The 20537-nt window shown below is 43.5% G+C and overlaps 1 protein-coding gene across 2 annotated transcripts in view; it reads left to right on the top strand.

The window, feature by feature from the left end:
- Positions 1 to 20537, top strand: part of LOC138296885 (solute carrier family 22 member 7-like) — a 248671-nt gene that overhangs the window by 87617 nt on the left and 140517 nt on the right. The gene's annotated exons all lie outside the window — the stretch shown is intronic.

Genomic DNA, 20537 nt, shown 5'->3' with positions numbered 1-20537 from the left:
ACATGGAGACAGATTTAAGAGCCCCCTAGCGCCTCCTTGTGCCACATTAGTGTCATTTTTTGTGGTAATGTGGCCTATTGAGGGCAAAATCACTGCACCAAATTTGCAAAGTGGTTCAATGCCTGCATTGAACTACTTTGTAACCATTTGTGCTACATAATTCCTGTGTCAGGCATAATGTATGCAAAGGGGGTGTGCCTCAGTTAGGAGTGGGGGGGGACAAAAAACATAGCACAAAGAAATCTAAGAGATTTCTTTGCATCATTGTTTCAACACTTTTAGCGCTTGCTCAGAGCAGGCGTTCAAAGGAGGTACACCATTGTTTTCAATGGGCCTCAATGGGCTTTGCAGGATTAGTGTCAAACTTTTTAAAGCTAATCCTTCAAAGCTCCGAACTAGCGTAAAGAATTCTGATGCTGGTACCCTAACTACTGCCATGGTGACCGTATCTTAGATATGGTGCACACATGGTGGCGTTAGGGGGGCGCTAAAGGGGTGGAAGAAAAGTGGTGCTGCACTGGTGCAGCACAACGTTTCTTTGAAACAGGCCCATGGCCTCCAAGCTGTACACCAAATCCTCATGACAAGTCCAAATGGATTCCTTCTCCAGGTGATCCATCCAGACCAATCTGATTATACTAAAAAGATGATCCATTAAATTGATCTTGTGCCGATACTTAAAGATGAGATACTCACTACGAAGGCCTTAGACTCTGTAGAGTAGACCTGTTACACAAAGTGAGTAAAGCACCAGATCTCTGTGACAGATTTATAAAAATTGGGCCATATTTATGAGAGACCTGCATCGCTCTGGCACCACACAACATGGGGCATACATGGTACATCTCCAAAATACAATTTATCAAGCCATGCAAGACCATCTTGTGTGGCCCTGAGTGTCTTGATAAATCCAGAGTAATGAAACAACTGCTTTGTTTGCCTACTCTGCCCATGGGAGGTGTTCCATGGGTGTTGTGTGGGTGTTCCCAAACAAAACCCATGGATTTTGACTCATTTCCACATTTACCAAAAGTGGTGGACCTGGGAATGCACCAAAATCCGATGCCTTGACAGATGAGCCACAACAAGGAGAAATATTTTTATTTCTCCTAGTCTTTTCCTCTCATGAAGTGTAATTTCTCCTTGTTTTTCCTCTTTCTTCATGTGCTGCATTCTGCGTTACACATAGAAAAAGTAAAAATGTCTTAGGGGATTGTCTTTATGCAGGAAGGTGCCTCATTTGCACTAAAACGGTCCTCTTTACAAGGGAGGCATCCTTACAGGATGGGACAAGGGAGCCTGTGTTGCCGCTAGGCAGCTAAAAAAGTGACAGCATAGAGAAAAGGCAGGAATGTTCTGAATTATTTTAAATATGGTGCATTCATTCCTTTTCCCTTCAAGCAGCTTTGAAAGCTGACTTGAGCTGCATGACTTTCATGTAAAACATCTGGGTATTTACAGCTTATGCAGACACTCAGCAGATTTGGACAAAATATAAAGTTTAAAATAGTATGCTACTGAAATATCATAAAAAATATTGCGACTGCAAAATTATCATGATTCAAAATCTCGTTGTCAGGAATATTGTTTTTTGGTAAGAAATGTCATTTTGAAAAATACAATTATTTTTAATATTGTTTTCATTAATATAATTAATTAGTAGGATTTAGTTAAATATCATTTATAGGTAATACTATTGTTTAGATAATTTATTTTTAAAAATATAGTTTGTATTTTAAGTGTTTAGTACTTTATTTTATTTTATTTATAAATGCAATTAATGATTTTAAGATTAGTATCAGGTTGATGGGTTTTTAGGGGAATACGGTGAGAAGTTAATTACGTTATAAAAAAATGATTTTTAATGATAAGTACTTATTTACAAATAATTATTTTATTGTTTAGTCATCATAAGACTTTTTACATTTTTAGTTTATTTTTAATTTCATTATGTTAATTTTAATGTGTAAGTTAGATATACTATTAATAATAATATGTTTTATTTTTGTAGTAGGGTGTTGGGTTTGTAGAAGTATAGGGTCAGAAGATAATTAAATGTAAATATTTATTCTGAGTTAATTAAGTATTTAATTGATTCTTAATCATGTTCATTATCTTTAAATTATTTTGTTATTTTCTATGTATTTTAACACAGTGTTAATACATTCTATCTACTCTAATTTATTATGTTTTATTAAGTTCAATGATTTCTCTACTGCTGCTTAGACTGACATGGAAATATTAAATCTAACCCCTCTGAAATCCAATGCATTCCCTACTGATACGTATACCGAAGTGGGAAAGGTATGTCTAACCCATCCGAAGTTCAAAAACATACTTACTATTGCTTAGATTGCAGTTGAACAATAAATCTTATCTCTCTTACATTCCACACTTTATCTACTGTTGTTTAGAATTGAGCATTAATAGTAAGTGTAAGCCCTATGAAGTCAAACTTTTTCCCTTTTGTTGTTTTCAGTAAAGTTATGTTTTTTTTTATATAGGTATTTATTATTTCTTTATTTTTTTGTTTTGAGAAACATTTATATTATGTATTTTTAGATCATAGTTTAGTTTAGTTGCATACACCGGACACTGTCTGTCATAAATATTGATTATTATGGCTGAAGAAGGATGCCTAGCTAGGTAATTGGTGGCAGCTGAGTTATTTCTGGGAAGTGATGATTACAAAGTTCCATCAGGGGGAGAAGCAGCTAATCTGAAAAGAGTAGGAGAGATCCTATGGAAAAAATTGCAAGTGCTGAGGAAACTGCAAAAGTGAGAGGTCTCCAAATAGTGGGAGAGTGCCTCACTAAAAAAGTATATGGAAGTGGCGAGAACACTGAGGGGGCTATGCATTATGAGTACACCAACCTAGAAGGAAAACCCATCCCAATTTGTGATAAGAATGAGCAGAGCGTAATGCTACCAGTTCATTTGGAATGTTAAAAATATTAATTAAATATGTGGACTTTTAAAGCACTGATCTGTTGCACAAGATTAGAGCACTAAATTAAATAATTTCCAACGATGAAAACAAAGAGAAAGTCTTAACATTTAGAACTTATCTGGGAGACTTACTAAATGTGAGGAGAGTATACAAATAAGTCACAACATTTCAAAAAGACGGACTTGATTACAAAAGGGGGCAGATTTATACATTCACTAGAAGATTTCATTCTATTAAAAGACAAAGGATTCAGCATTATAATTAATACAGCAAGATCTCTCATTAAGTGATACCTATTCGGAACATAAAGAAGACAAAACAGTGCGGAAAGAAATTGCAACAAATTGCACATTAGTGATAAATGAATTTCATTTTTTGAGGACATGCAAAACCAAAAGGAAGAAAAGGCAAAGGCAGGGGCAAGGGAAAAGAAGGTTGAGGAGAATTGCCTGAGAGATTAACCAGGAACAACAAAAAGTGACCTAAAATACTGAAAGAGTATTAAATATCACTGAAGAGAATCTTACGGCTGCTGGACCATATATTTTATCATTGGGTGTATCATATTGTCAAGAGTCCAATTTCAACTGTGTTCAAAGCATAATGGATTTGTTTAAATTCATAGGAAAATGTAAACTGTTTAAATTGCATAAAGGTCAAGATGTAAAAGCTAAATTGGTACCCAAAGACACAGATGAAACTGTGAAAATGTTAGTTTCTGATATAGACCACATAAGGGCTCTCATTGAATTAGAATGAGAACAGATTGAGATACTCTATGAAACAGAGGTGGTGCTACACAAAGAATTTTCATCTTTATATACAATGGAGGAACGGGGAGCACATTTCATACCAAAATTGAGATATATCCCACAGACACTGTGTGAAAATATTGACATCTTCTTGGAGAGAATGTTCAAGGAACTCAAAAATATACAAACTGCTCCACTCAAATGAAAAGTTTAAACAGTAAAGGGATATAACATACAGTAAAACTATAGAGATACTGCAGGACCTATGTAATGTAGTGATTAGTGCTTCAGACAAAGGTGGTAACATGGTTTTATGGGCTAAATATATGTACATGCAAGAAACATAATATAACCTTGAAGATGAAGAATGTTATAGTGGGATTACTATGGCTAAGTGTTTGAAAGTGAAAGCTGAAATCGTCTTGAAGGTAAACAATTGGAGAGACCACGGTTTATTGAGTTGGGATGAGTGTAGATTCCTAAAACAAGATCACCTCAAAATGCCTATTTTCCATTTGATTCCCAAAATGCACAGAAAAAAACAAGTCCTGTGTGAGTGCCCTTATTATAGAGGCTCAGGGTGGCATGCTTGAAAATGTTTCCAAATATATTGAATTTTTCTTAGGCCCATTGGTAGCTACTCTATTATTTTATATAAAGGACACTGCAGATTTTTTGTGTGGGCTATTTGATATTTCGTGGGAAGAATACATGTTGCTCATGATTTTTGATGTGTCATCACTGTATACCAACGTAAGACCGTGAGATGGACTTGCTGCTGTGAAAAATTTTTTTGAGAGCAAGAGCCTTCAACTTCTTCAAATATAATAAGATGCTGCTTAGCATGATGTAACGGTGCTTATCTAAAAAATCTTTATGTTTAAAGATGAAGTTGTCCAACAGCTCATGGGGACTGCAATGGGTACCTTCTTTGCTCCCAGCTATGTACATTTGCATATGGGTTGATGGGGGAGCAGGTAGTCGGAGGCAGTACAAATTGTTTTATGGGTAAGGTTCATAATTGACATATTCCTATTATGGAAAGGATCTACCACTGCGCCATGAAATTTGTAGAGGAACTTAACAATATTACTTTGAACTTGTCATTTACCAACGAAATAAGCAATAGAGAGATATAATTCCTGGATGTGTTGGTGAAAGTAGAAGGACGAACGTTAGTGACTACAATACATGGAAAGCCCACAGCTCACAGCAGGAAATAGCATACTTCATGTTCAAAGTTTCCATCCTCTCCCACTTATCAAGGGTATTACTTTTGGAGATTTTTTTTAGAGTTCGGAAGGTGTTCAGAAGGTGTGAAGTATAGAAGTATAGAAGAAGAAGAAGAAGTATCTTGAGGTTAAAAGACAGGTGAAGGTAAGGTTTAATGCCAGAGGCTATCCAGATAACATATAACAGACCAAAGCAATATAAAAGACAAAACAACATAACTGGATATACCTACTACTAACCTAAAAAGGATTATAGCTCGTAAAGCCAATTTTTAAAGTGACATCTAACGAAAACAAGGTTAAGTTCTGGTCAAATGGCTTATTTTGTGATCAAAAAGCATAAAGAGAACAATAGTGTAAATAAATTTATCACCACATACAATAAAGCACACATGATAGTGAGGTCTGCTTTAAACGAACACTGGCACCTCGTAAGGGATGACCGCATCATAAGGCAGAAAGTATTCAATTCAGAGGAGCAAAATCAATGAGGGCCTGGGACCTGCTCAATGGGGGTCACGCTGCAGCCTTCATTAAGTAGGTCCTGGGAGGAGGGAAGTTGCTGGGAAGAAATAGGTGTGGTTAGATGGTAGGTGGGAAGCAGCAGTGAGGGAAAAAGCAAGGAGAAAGCAGTGCAAATGAGGGAAAAACAATAAAAATGGGTGAAGGCACATTTAAAATTCATAATTAATGTATCAATGGCTTATGACTCCAATTGTGATCGCAAACTATTTGGGTGGTAATTAATTTGGAAAGAGGATGGGATTCCCTCAGGACTCCTCCTTTGGCAGTTGGCAGACTCTGGGAAAGTAGGCAGTTGGCGGTTCTGCTGTCTGCTGTCCCTAAACTTTCCAAATAAGAAAACATTTCAGCCAATAATATGGTGTAGCAAATTGCGACCAACCCAATAGATATTATACAATGAGGTCATTCTCCGAGACCTGCAAACCAATATTTTGTGTAATGACATATTGGCATAGCATGTTGGTTTGCAAAATACTTTTTCATTTGCAAAAATTCAGTGCAAAAATGCTACTACTTTTTTTTCATGGAAAAATAGTACATCAATCCCCAGGTTTGCACTATAGGAATATTTGAAATGCATAATGTTAACAATAGATAGCAAGTTAGGAATCAATTATAAGTAATTTACATGTAATTACAATGTGAAACAAGATACAAATTTTCTAAAAATAAATAAAAAATATATTGTTTACTCACTATATATAGTGTTATAGGAAAATATGTTTACATTTTTAAAAAAATGTAATGCATGCACATGTAATAAATAATCTGAGTGAATAGGGTGATGTAAAATAATTTGTATAATGATACACATGAATACCATTTTGCGCCATTCTGGTCTATCGGTATATGCATATAATAGTCTTTTTTCCCTTTTTGGTTTGCATAGACTCGTGGTTCTGGGCATCCAGCTCTCTGTTTCATATAAGGAATCTTATTTTTCTTTCTTAGTAGTATGCATGTGTCAGTGGGTCTACTTTCAGTTATTTATGTGATTAGGATTATACTTAGTTAATTATTAAGGGTTAGTAACTTGATAATCTGTTTTCTATTTCTAAAAGGAGGCCTGACATTAAGGGGCCATGTTGGCACTAATCCAACTGCTGTATTAAGAGTTGCACTGTGAAGTCCGCCAAAAACAGCCAAATATCCGAAACCCCCGGGACACTGGAGGAAGGAAAAGAGACAGTCCCACCAACAGCACCACCAGGCCGACAAAAATCCTCCCATCATATTACGATCCACAAATCACAACAGTGTTTCTTCCATGGTGGAAAACCATCGGCGGTCTTAACTCACATGACACTGAATAAAACACCACATTGGATAGTTTGAATATCCCACACCTGAGACACATACACACTATAGACACACCTACACACTCTGCTATATAACACACCCCTGCACAACCCACAATCCTTTGCACCCAGAATGCCAGACAAAGCCAAAGAGGAAAAATACCCGTCACAGATTTACTATAACTGTTGCCACCTACACACATTTCAATACGCATACATCACACACCTGCACAACATACACAATACACAATTAACTTTTACACACAACACACACTAACCGTCACCCACTCACATCACAGCACCTTCAACTCATCACTTACTTTTGGTACAATGTTATACTTTTTTAGCACTACCTTACCGTCATTACCACCACAACCATGTTCCCTCAAAAACACCCAGATTTCGCTGATGATGAGTTGAGGGTCATGGTGGATGAAATTGTCAGGGTAGAGCTACACCTGTTTGGAGCACAGGTCCAACAAACATCAATAGCCAGGAAAATGGAGTTGTGGCAAACAATAGTTGACAGGGTCAATGCGGTAGGAACCTATCCACGCACAAGGGACGATATCAGGAAGAGGTGGAACAACCTCAATGGGAAGGTACGGTTCATGGCATCCATGCACCAGCTGGCCGTCCTCAAGACTGGTGGTGGACCCTCACCTTCTCCCCCTACTTTCACATCTTGGGAGGAGAAGGTCTCGACCATCATTTATCCAGAGGGCCTGACAGGAATACCTGGGGAGTGGAGTTGGGTAAGTCACCACAATGTCCATGTCACCCAATTGTTTTGTCCTGTATGTTCCCCCACCACCTTATACCATCTCAATTAACAAACCACCCAACACCCCTCAGTCTAAATGTACTAATAACCCTCACTGGCATGCCACATGTCCACTAAACTCACCTGGCTCCACAGCCCTAGGGAGTGGCATGTGAAGTACTGGGAACTGATAGCACTACAACTCCCAGAAGGCAATATTCCACCATAATCAAAACCTGAACAGTGCACTACATGTGAGATGTCATGCATTCGAAAATATCTACCAATGTAACCCATCATGAATGTTCCACTCTGAAACAGTATATGGCAATTACAGCAATGCAATGGCCCATTCCCACTATCATTACAAGCAAAACACAGCTACAGCTGAGTGCCCCACCAAACTGCCCTTAGAAAAACAATGCCAAGAATGGAATTGACTCACCTGGGGAGGGATATAGATGCCAAAGTGGATGCACATGCAGTACATCCACATAGCTTTCAATGTCAATTGCTTGCTCCCATACTGTGTCCCTACTCTGACACTATTGTGGATTGTGCAGTTTGTTGTGTCATGTATCATGCCAGAATATGTTAAGGCACTGTGTGCATCTCACACAACTTAATACTCAAACTGAAACATCACTTGTTGTATCATGTACAGTAATACTGTGTTCTACTTCTCCCACTGGTAACCTTGCCATTGTCACCATGGAGAGGATACCAGAGACTGTCACTACCCCTCTGGATGAAGGCCCCAGTGAGGACAACACTCCTGGATGCTTGGACACTGACGATGAAGCTGGCCCATCAGGGACACCTGGTCATTCAACAACTGTCAGCCTCACCCAGCCCACATCCACTCCTCCCAGACCTTTTGCATCCACATCACAAGCAAGCATTTGTCCCCAAGCCTGTGTCCTGAGGACAGTTTCTAATATTGTGTGCTCCCTAGTACCGATACCTGAGTCTCCTCTTGTCACCCCTGACCATTACGGTCCTGCTACCACTGGGAGTGGGCACAATGTTGGGGTAGGGTGCATGGGAGGGATGGTGTGAGCCAGAGGATGGGGGCTCAAAGGGACCATGCTGACCAGGAAACCATATCTCAAGTGTTGGGAGCCTACCAAAATTCCCAAGGCATAATGGGCCAGGTATTTACCATGATGGGGAAAATCCAACAGCTGCAGAGGAACAACCACCAGGAAGTCATGCAGCAGAGGCAGGCACAACATTTCATCCTTGCTTCAATTGCTGGGGTGCTGAGGGACATCAACACTACCCTGAGTAGGTCTGCCCGCCAACATCAGGCATCTTCCACTAATAATGACTCGTCTGGCCCTTCTAGAATGGAGGCCCTGCCAGAAGAAGGACATGCCTCAGACACCCCACCCTCTGTAGCAGAGGACCTCTCCGCAAACTTGGACGTCCACCCAGACATCCATGAGGAGCAGATGCCAAGACCAACCCCACTGCCAGGAAGTGAACCTCTCCTGATAATTTCCCCTTGTGTGCCACAGATACAGCCTGTTGACTGTTCTGAAACCTAAATCCATTTTCCTATGGTACAAGTACACTGGACTTATGTTTACAAATGGTGTAGCAGCTACCCTGATGACTTCAGCCACCATGTTTGAACCATTCACTTTTTACTTTCTGGTATTTCTCTTTCAATTAACACATTTTGTTTTGCACCCCCAAGTCATGTGTGAGTGTCATTTATCAACCAAGTACTATTGTTATATATAACAACTCTATTATCAATGTGTCCCTCTGTATTGTACAACCTTTATAATGAACTGTATCACCAGAAGACTCATTACTTTGGGATTGTAACATTGATATAAGCAAAAACAGCTGTATTGAACATCTCCAACCATTTATTTCTAGATTTGCTAACAACAGATACAGTAGTACTGCTCGTGACATCAGATTTTCAGTTTAGATGTTATACACTACTAACTCACTGAATACAGAGGTTAGGGACATGTCACTCTTCTTTCCAGGGCATTCACAAGTCACGTTCTGGACACACGGACTTTCATTGTGTGCCTGTTGCACTATTTATAATTGGACTGGGCTATGGCCTTGGACATGTTAATAGCTATTCTAATTTTCAATACATCTTCAGAACAACAAGTTGGTTTCGACATTACATATTTGTCCTGCATTTCTTTTCTTAGGGCATATTTAGGAATTATGTGTGCCGTGCATTTGTCCCCCAGGGATGGATGTGTGTTGTGTGATGGCCATGTGTACGCTGGGGACATGTTGTTGTCATGGTATTGAGTGGCATTCATGTTGACATGTGTTTGTTGTAGTATTGTGTGGCTTTTTGTGCTTTGACTGTGTGTGTGTGCATGTTTGGTGCATGGTATGTCAGATGCGATGTTATGTGTGTTTGCTGTGTATGTCAATTTGCTGCGTTGTATGGCCCCTGGTTCCCCAGTTGCATGATGGCCACACTGAACCCTGGGTTGTTTGGTATCAAACAACTCAGGATGATAAATCCAAACTGGTGCCAGTATTTGATTTATCCCTACATGTAGCCAGGGGTCACCTTAGAGGTGCCCCTGCAAAAGCTAACCTAACTGGCATGGTTGTTGACTGGCTCCATCCAGCATGCCACCTCCAGACAGCCAATACACAAACCTTGGGGGAGAGCCCTGTCTCTCTGGTTTGTGAGACAGCGCCCTTCCTGGGTAGAGGAGCTAACACCCCTTCCCTCAGTAACGTGCACTCCCCTGGCGGTGAGCTTCAAAAGGCTACTGCCCTTGAAACTCAAGCCCCCAGGACTGCTGCTAGCAGCAGATGGCTTGCCCCTTTGTCAACCCCCACTTTTGGCAGAATTAAAGGTGGGAAACCACAAAAAGGGTTGGAGGAGGGATCTCAGTGAGCATGTACCAACCCTAGTGGCTTGCAGGCAAAGTGGACCGTCCATTTAATTTTCCTTCATTTGGGATGTCAGTAAAATAGCCAATGAGGTTTAGGGTAGTGACCCTTTCCACAGGAAGTGGTCACTGTAATGGGTGTAGCCATTGGACACTACCAGGTTACCCCTAAAACGCCCGCTAAACTCAGTATTTAGTAGACTCCCCTAGACAAACAAGTTAGATTCCAAAGACAAAGAAGAAGACAGCCCCAAAGAAGGCCACAAAAAGAAACGAGGACCTGCTGCATCAGAAGAGGAGCCAAGACCCTGCCTGCTGCGTCTGTGTCCTGATAATCACCGCTGCTGAGGAGTTGTCCACTGGACTGACCTCAAAAGACCCCAAGGTCCTCCAGGCTTTGCAAATAGCCCAAGATCTCCCTCCTGAGTGGAGGTACCACTTAAGAAACTGAAGAAACCTGCTAAGAACCAGCAAACTGGTGAGGGTCACTCACTGACTGGCTGATGTCTCCACAACCGGAATTTGCAGCTGGACCTGACAAAACACCAACAACAGCCCAGGTGAGACCTACAGATGTGCCTCCTGTGGCCGAGTTGTGCAAATACCCCAGGTACTGGTCAGTGCACGTCAATCAATCAATCAATCAATTATTGTAAAGTGCGACTACTCACCCGTTAGGGTCTCACGTCAGACAACAGCAAAAAAAGCTCACCCAGAGCTGCAACTGGACCAGCTGTAGGCCCCAATCGAGGGACTTCAGGAACACCCTGGACCTCCCACCAGAGTGCCCTCATCATCCTGCAAGGCCCCTGGAAGAAGACTTACCTCCAGCTCTAAAGGGCTTCAGTGCGCACAGCCTCCAAGACTTCCAACTTGCCCTGCATCCAGCTGCCCTGAACCCTGCATCGCGGAAACAGCTGTGTGCCAGGGGTCCTTAACCCCTTGCAACTTTGACAGTCCAAGGTGACCCTAAGGTATTCACCTTTAAATTTGCAAACCACCTCCTTTTCCAGGTGGCTCCAGCAAGTGGCCCTGTGCCTGTGCCAAAAGACTTTCCAGCTCTGCTTCCGCTGGACCCGGGAGCTGCCCAAGGCTCTCCAGCTGGCACAAGGTGCCCACTGACTGCATCGACCACCCTGCGAAGAAGAGACTAGTAACGCAACTGTATGATTTTTAATGCATTTTTAAAAGTGACTGCCAATTGATTTCTATGGTGCGTAATTATACACAGAAAGGCTAACTTTATTAAAACTTTGAAAAATCATAACCCAATAAGTACTTAAAGTAATTTGACCATCTTGGTCTTAAACATTATATAGAACTCTGAAGTATTTTCATAAATTCTGGTCTTCAGTTATTCATTGAGTGTGTGTGGTGCATGACTGATACTGTGAGTACAATAGATGCTCAGCACATTTACTGGATTAGCCTAAATGCTCGAACGGCTACCTAAAAAATTATAGGATTAGGTGATCTTATTTTTACCTCTGGGAAACAAACGTGTGGTTGCCTGGACCCCCTGCACAGTGTGCCTGGCTTTGAACACGACATAGAGGTCCAGCCTCCTACAGGTACGTTGTGTTGTATGAGTGATTTGTCACTGGGTAGTGTCTATTGTGGATGCTTGCCAATGCATTAATGGTGTAGTGGTTGTGGTGTTGTGTGTTATTGTGTGTGACTTGACCAGTGCTGTGTTTCCGGGAGTCCGTGTGTATTTTTGACGTATGTATGTGTGTGATGGGAATAGTGTGTGTACTGTGTATGTGCGGGTGTATATGTGGCTGTCTGTGAGTGTACATGTCAGTGTCAGGTTACGTGTGTGTGTCACCCTCGTCCCTCGTTCCCAATTGGTATGTTGTGTGGTTGTATGAACTTTGGCAATTTACAACAGTAACAGGTAAGTGTGTGTACTCATGGTTGCTGTTGTTGTCTTCAGCATTGATTCTGAAGTCTCTGGGTGAGTAGGAGCAGCGGCATGACGTGGAGTTCTGGTTCCATGGCGGCTTCGGACAGGTATGGCTTCCTGAAGGTGAGCGCCTCCTTTTATGTAGTTCATTTCCTCCTGGATTTCCGTGATGGCACGACTGCGGTGGGAACCTTGGTTGTGTGCAACTTCGTAATCTGTTCGGCGGAAACATGGTTTCCGCTGGCTTGCAGGTGGCAGCCGGACCACAGTGGCGGTGCCAGCGGTGCTTTGGCTGTATTCTGTACTGAATACCGCCAATGTCATAATTTGGTAGTCTTCACAAGCCTGATGATGATGCGACCGCCACTGCCAACATGGCCGTCCTGAGTCCACCAAATTCGTAATGAGGCCCATAATGTGTAGTTATAATTCTGCTTGTATACTAAGGCTATAACAAGGGTTTAGTAATGCGCGGTGGGAACCTTGGTTGTGTGCAACTTCGTAATCTGTTCGGCGGAAACATGGTTTCCGCTGGCCTGCAGGTGGCAGCCGGACCACAGTGGCGGTGCCAGCGGTGCTTTGGCTGTATTCTGTACTGAATACCGCCAATGTCATAATTTGGTAGTCTTCACAAGCCTGATGACGATACGACCGCCACTGCCAACATGGCCGTCCTGAGTCCACCAAATTCGTAATGAGGCCCATAATGTGTAGTTATAATTCTGCTTGTATACTAAGGCTATAACAAGGGTTTAGTAATGCGCAGGGAGTTCACATGTTTTATACAGAAATTATTATGTATTTTAAGGTGCAGGTGGATCCACTTTTCAGGTCTACACTATGGTCTTATTAACTTTTTCATGTAAGTTCCAATTTTTCATTTTATTAGGATATTGGCTAGATTGGATTATTTTTACTTGTTTATATTGCTAATTCTTTGTAGTAGTCCCCTAACGCCACCATTATAGCACTGTATTTACAATACGGCACACCATGGCACATGTTAGGGGCAATAGCATCATTTTTATGATTCTACTGTAATGCAATACCTGATTAGCGTAAAATAAAATGACACTAATCACGTATAGTGGCAAAAGGCCCATTGAAATCTATGCTGCTTTATGCAGGTGTTAAAAAGTAGCCTAGCAATGGTGCAATGGAATCATGTAGATTCCATAGCGCTATTGTTAGCAACCCTCTAACGAGGGTTAATATATTATGCATGATGTGACGCAAAGGGTTTACAAGGTGGTGGAAACCTAGTTTGCCCCACCTTGTAAATATGACGCTATCGCGATGGCCTGTTAGTCACATTTGCGGCAAAAATGTTGCTGCAAGTGTGGTGCTAAGGGGCGTAAGGGCCTTGTAAATCTGGCACCATGGCCCTCATTACAACCCTGGCGGTCAGTGATGAAGTGGCGGTAATACCGCCAACAGGCCAGCGGTAATAAATATGAAATTATGACCATGGCAAAAACCTCTCAGACAGACAGCCACTTTAACACACCGACCGTCTGGGTGAAACCAACAGGCATCACGGCGGTAACTGCCAACAGCCAGGCGGAAGACTATGTACCGCCCACAGTAATATGACACACCTATCTGCCACCTTTTCCGGGGCGGAACCAACGTCATCAAAAGCCTGGCAGAAACACTGCACAGAAGGGAAATTACTCACCTCTGGAGACTCAGGGAAGAGCCATGCGGCAATGGAGCCCGCGCTGCATGTCTTCCCCATGCTCTTCTACCTTCTGCTCCATTATGAATATCAACGTCAGTGAAGATGACCACGGTGAGTACTGCCACCTAGCACACAGGGGAGGGGGGGGGAAGAGAGTTACACAGACATGCAACACGCAACACCCCCACCCCCAACACCACACACAACCAGATGCAGTACCATAACATATGGACCCCGTACCCCTCAGGAATAATGCAAGCACAACTACTATAGTTTAAAAAGGCTGTAATAAGATAAATATAGGTGAAATACGTGCATCCAAATCAAAAAGTATATACATATTTACAATGCAAGGGACACTGCCCAGTCCTCAATGTCCGTGGGCCACAGGGCCACATCACAAAGTTCAAGGCCCAACCTCACTCCTACATCAACACAGACAGAACACTGCAGGGGCATCAGGTCAAAAATAGACAGGCACCTCAGGGGGACGGGGAATGGGGGAGCATCTCAGCCAGAAGATGGTACAACGCCACTGGTCCTGGAGGGGGCAACATGCCCTGTGCTCTGTCCTACGAGTGCAAGCCCACAGTTTCTCAAGTGGGTGATTTGCCCACTGCTTGGTCCTGGGGAGTGCAAGGCCACAGTCTTTCAAGTTGGGGATTTGCCCACTGCTGGTTCCTGAGGAGTACAAGGCCACAGTCTCTCAAGTGGGTGATTTGCCCACTGGTTCTGGAGGGGGCATTGTGCCCAGTGAGCTTCATCCTGGGAAGGATGGGGTGAGTGGATGGCTTCTCCACTGGTTGTGGAGGGGGCATTGTGCCCAGGGAGCTTCATCCTGGGAAGGATGGGGTGAGTGGAGGGCTTCTCCTTAGGTTCTGGAGTGGGCAATGTGCCCAGTGAGCTTCGTCCTGTGGATAATGGGGTGAGTGGATGGCTTCTCCACTGGTTCTGGAAGGGGCATTGTGCCCAGTAAGCTTCATCCTGGGAAGGATGGGGTGAGTGGATGGCTTCTCCACTGGTTCTGGAGGGGGCATTGTGCCCAGGGAGCTTCATCCTGGGAAGGATGGGGTGAGTGGATGGCTTCTCCATAGGTTCTGGAGTGGGCAATGTGACCAGTGAGCTTCATCCTGTGGATAATGGGGTGAGTGGATGGCTTCTCCACTGGTTCTGGAAGGGGCATTGTGCCCAGTAAGCTTCATCCTGGGAAGGATGGGGTGATGGCAGAGGAAAGTCCAGGTTACAGTCCAGTCTATTTGTATCACAGGTGCATTGTCCAAGGGGGCATAGGAAGGGGAGCAATGGCAGTTCAAGGTGGACAGGGTGACAAAGTGGGACACAAGGTGGACAATCAGGAGAGTCTTATTTCCTGGTGGGGGTCTTTGCAATAGTCTCTGGCTTCTGCCTGGATCGCAGGGAATGTTTGCAGTGTGGTTCTCCCTCTGGGGGGAGGGGTGCTGCTGCCTGTTGGTCCTGTGGCAGGGCCTCCTGTCCACTAGTGGCAGCAGAGGTGGAGGGCTGTTCATCAGTTTGGCTAGTGGCAGACGCCCCGTGGGGTGCCACTGCCTCCCTCATAGTGTTGGTCATATCTGCCAGCACCCCTGCAATGGAGACCAGGGTGGTGTTGATGTCCTTCAAGTCCTCCCTGATCCCCAGGTACTGTCCCTCCTGCAGCTGCATGTTCTCCTGCAACTTGCCCAGTATCTGGCCCAGCATATCCTGGGAATGTTGGTATGCTCCCAGGATCACGGTGAGTGCCTCCTGGAGAGTGGGTCCCTGGGCCTGTCTTCCCCCTGTCGCACAGAAGTCCTCCCAGCTTCCCTGTTGTCCTGTGCCTCTGTCCCCTGAACCGTGTGTCCACTGCCACTGACCCCAGGTGCCTGATCATCTTGTGTTTGTGGGGTGGCCTGGGGTCCCTGTAGTGGTGGACACACTGCTGATTGACGTGTCCTAGGGACAGAGGTATTGGCCCGCTGGGTGGGTGCTGTGATGGTGTTTCCTGAGTGGGGAGGCACTGTGGTGGTGTGAGAGTGTGCCTGGGTAACCGACTGTCCGGAGATCCCTGGTGGGCTAGGTTGGTCATCCAGATCCAGGCAAACAGAGCTGCTGTCATCAATGTGTGGCCTCTTCTTGGGGGTGGGGTTGCTGGATGTTGCCCGCACCTCTTCTCCGGTGACATTGGCTGGGGGACCTGTGGGGATGTAAATGCAGTGTTATTTTGTCTGTGTGTGACATCATGTACATGGGTGTGTTGCCCTCTATGGTTGTTGTTGCCCTGGCAGATTTGCCTTTGTGTGAGTTGTTATTTGGTGGGCTAGGTGATTCTCTCCAGTGTGCATGTAGTGGTGGATAGGTGTCCATGCAGGTCTGTGAGGGGTGTCCATGCATTGGTGTTACATGAAGGGCTTGGTATTGGGATGAGTGGGTTGTGATGGTGGGATATTTGGGAGGTGGTGAAGTGATGGGAGTGAGGGTACGCGTGGAAGCTTGTGATGGCATGCAGGTAGGGGGAGTGATAGTATTAGAGATTTGACTTACCAGAGTCCAGTCCTCCTCCTACTCCTGCCAGACTCTCAGGATGCATGATTGCCAAGACTTGCTCCTCCAATGTTGTTAGTTGTGAGGGAGGAGGTGGGGGTCCACCGCCAGTCCTTTCTATAGCTAGTTGGTGTCTTGCTGCTGTGGAACGCAACTTCCCCCGTAGATCATTCCACCTCTTCCTGATGTCATCCCTTGTTCTTGGGTGCTGTCCCACAGCGATGACCTTGTCATCGATTCTCGGCCATAACTCCATCTTCCTAGCAATGGATGTCTGCTGCACCTGGGATCCAAATAGCTGTGGCTCTACCCGGATGATTTCCTCCACCATGACCCTTAGCTCATCCTCAGGGAATCTGGGGTGTTGTTGTGGTGCCATGAGTGTAGTGTGACTGGTGTGGGTCAGGGTGTGTGGGGTGATGTGTTGGGGTGTGTGATGTAAGGTGCCTGGATGGTGTATAGGTGATGATGTTATGTGGCTCTGGTTGTGTGGGTGCTCTTGCTGTATATCTTTCTGTTGGCAATGGTTTGTAGTCGTAAAGGGTTGTGGGTACTGTGGGTGTGTGTTTTATAGTGGTGTGGGTGTGGTGTGTGTATGGGTTTCAGTTGTGTGTAGTTTGAATTGTCCAATGTGTTGTTATTTTGTTTGAGTGTGTGTATTTTGACCGCAGAGGTGTGTACCGCCAATGGTTTACCGCCACTGATTATCTGCCACTGTAATTCCTGGGTCATAATGCTGTTGGCATAACGGTGTGGGTTTTGCTACCGCCAGTGTATCACTGACCTTTGGGCTGGTGGACTTGTGTGTGTGGCTGTATAGTGACGGATTGGTATGTGTGTGTGATAATATGCTTGGCGGTTATCCGCGGTGGCGGCGTTATGTTGATGGCAGTCTACATGGCAGTAAGCGGGATTTACTGCCAATGTCATTATGAGGACCTTCTTCAGAGGCAGGTTATGAGTTCCCTTGAGTTGTAGTATGAATATTTTGTTGATGTTAATTTTTAGTTAACTAATTAATTATGTTTTGGTTTCTATAATTACCATAATTTTTTAATAAACCCATGAGCTTTCAACCTCAAATATTATCTCATGCAGATTTATGTGTATTACCCTTGGACTAAGTCTTACGAAGACTCACAGGCACATATTTATGAAAAATGGCGCACTACTGCGCTAGCGCAGTTGTGTGTTATTTTTTTAGCGTGAGCTAACACCATTCCCTAATGCCATCCATTCGCCATATCTATGAAATGAGGCACAATCTCGCTAAAGAATGGCTAGAGTCTCAAAAAGCCGGTGACTGATGGCATTAGGGGAAATGGCGCTAGTGGGTCAAAAAATATGGTAGGCTGATTAGCAGCAAAATATCTGCCGCTGGTCAACCTTGTGTCATTTGCCACACAAGCAGCCAAAAAATAACTCATGTCTAAGTATAGACAGGAGTCATTACCACTACCCAAAGGCCCACCGTAGGGCACCAGTGTTCTTAGGGCAAGCCCAACATACCCAGGGCCAGCCTGGGGGCCCATTGTAAGGGGCCTCCAGTGGCACACCACACACATACACCTACCTGTAACTTACCTGGAATGGGCTCCTGCCTCCTGTAGTGTACCTGTGATGTGGATGGTGGTGATGCTTGGGGGTTGGGATGGGCATCTGTGGGCACATTCCATGGCGTTTCCCCATGGAAATGTGCCTACCAGCACTTTAACACCTGGTCTGACCAGGCGTTAAATAATTATGCTAATCGGGCTTAAATACATTATTTAGGCCTGCCTCCAAGTTGAGCGTCCTTTCTGTGTCATTTACTGAATATGGGGCTGGGGGGCTAATGTCATTTTTAGGAAGGGAATGCCTACCTTGCATTTCATTGACGCAAAGTGGGTTGGCGCTTCGTAGAAATGGTGCTAACTGCAATATTTTGACACTCGGTGGGTCTAACAACCCTACTGGTAACTACGGTGGCCAGGAGACAATTAGCCTGGAGAATGTTTCAGACAGGTGGCCCAGATTTATGGGCAGTAAGTGTGAGATTGTGGAGGCAGGGGATGCCAGGATGGCTGCCATTATACACTAAATGAACTTCCACCAGTTAATATGATGAGCAATAGCAATCCTTGTTTATTCTCTAAAAACTGTGTTAGCAATGATTATTTATTTTCCACAGACTATAGTGGAGTCTATAGGAATGTAATGTAAATACTTCACCTAAGATTCTGCCATCTCAGTGTCCATATTCAGGCTAAGCCTATATAACCCATGGCATTTCAGGCACACAATGATAGGCCATTAATTCCCTACAAAGTAACAGAGAAAGAGGCAGAGATTTCAGGAAAAAGAATACTTACCTGAGAAATGCCAGCTCAAACTTTGTCTTTAGCAGCTGGGAGTCAGAAGAGTTTCCACCTCACAAACAATGTATAGGCAGATTGCAAGTCACTGGATTTAGAGTTTGTTGGACATAGTTGCCTCTCTGCAAAACTCTTGGTTCACCCGCTCAATTCTAAATCAGGAAGATCATCAGTTTTCTGAAGGTGGTGCCCCCCCTGTTTGCTCCCCTCTCAGAAAACCAGCTCCATCAGGCTGTTGAAGTTAAGCCATGAAACCATCTACCCTGTTTATACTGAATGGTGTGATGGATTCATTTTGTCTCAGTCCAGGGGGTCACAAACAGGAAAAAAAGGTAATAAGCCCAATACCTATAGAAAAAACTCATATTTTGGAAGCTTGTTTTTGAAAAAAGAAAAGGTTTGGTACAGGAAATTGATGGTGGCCACTGCCATGGCTGTGGTTAATCTGAAGGTAGAGTCATCATAGCTGAGCCGGCAGGGGTAGTCAGTCGGGGTGGCAGATGTCATGTTCTGTACTGACTGCTGACTGCCAAATGCTAAATGAAGTCCAGAGTCTAACATTGGAAAAACATCACATATCATGTGTTTAGCACTGAAAGAATTCACACATCTTTTAGGTGAAATATGTTTTGAAAATAGAGTCTATGATTTAACAAATGTGAAGGGTTTTGTATACACATTTTGTGAAGAAACAGGACAACTATTCTTTAGAAGTATGAACTCATCCAAGAGAATTCAAAGACACATCAGATGCTTTACTCAAATGAAATAGCAACAAATTGTGTTATATGTAAAGTGATTGGAAGTTTAAGTTTAATTTGCGTCTGGACAATGAAATGTAACATTATGGGGGTTATTCCAACTTTGGAGGAGGTGGTAATCCGTCCCAAATGTGACGGATTTACCACCAGCCGTATTACGAGTTCCATAGGATATAATGGACTCGTAATACGGCTGGTGGTATATCCGTCACTTTACCGTCACTTTTGGGACGGATTACCACTTCCTCCAAAGTTGGAATAACCCCCTATGTCTCGTGCTTTTGAGAGGGCAGAGACTATTGCTGACAGGTGTACATGTACTGCTCAATATGAAGAAGCACTTATACAAATAGCTATTGATTAATTGATTTATTGGAATTTTACATGTGTGTTTTAGTAATAACCTTTCCCCCTGTAGAGGTTTAGAGAAAGGTTGGAGCACTTGCTTTTGACTGAACATTATGATCAACCTTAGTCGTTGTGGCACAAGGTCCTTTTTACACTAGGTAAGCTCTGTTGTTTGGAACAGACTTTTCTTTTTGTCAGTAAAGCCCATTCACAAACACCCACCAGTGGATGCTGTCTGCCCTCCACGCTCACTCCCCAAATCCAGCAAGCTTCCAAGACACATTTTGTAGCATATATAAATCAATCCTCCTACATAGTGTGGATTTCAACAATGCCTAGCATTCCTGTATAACGTTTCCCATTACAACAGTCCTCATTTAGCTCTGATCCTGTCTAATAACCACTTATCTATTAACATTTTGAGTGGAATGGCAACACACAGCTGCAGTCCCATATAATAGTACACATACATTGGGTGAAGATCACGTAGACATTACATGCAGCCAGGCTTTCATTGTTTCTTGAGGACAAGTGTTGT

Source organism: Pleurodeles waltl, chromosome 5 (assembly GCF_031143425.1).
Source record: "Pleurodeles waltl isolate 20211129_DDA chromosome 5, aPleWal1.hap1.20221129, whole genome shotgun sequence".
Taxonomy (NCBI): domain Eukaryota; kingdom Metazoa; phylum Chordata; class Amphibia; order Caudata; family Salamandridae; genus Pleurodeles; species Pleurodeles waltl.
This window is presented reverse-complemented; position numbering and strand designations above follow the sequence as displayed.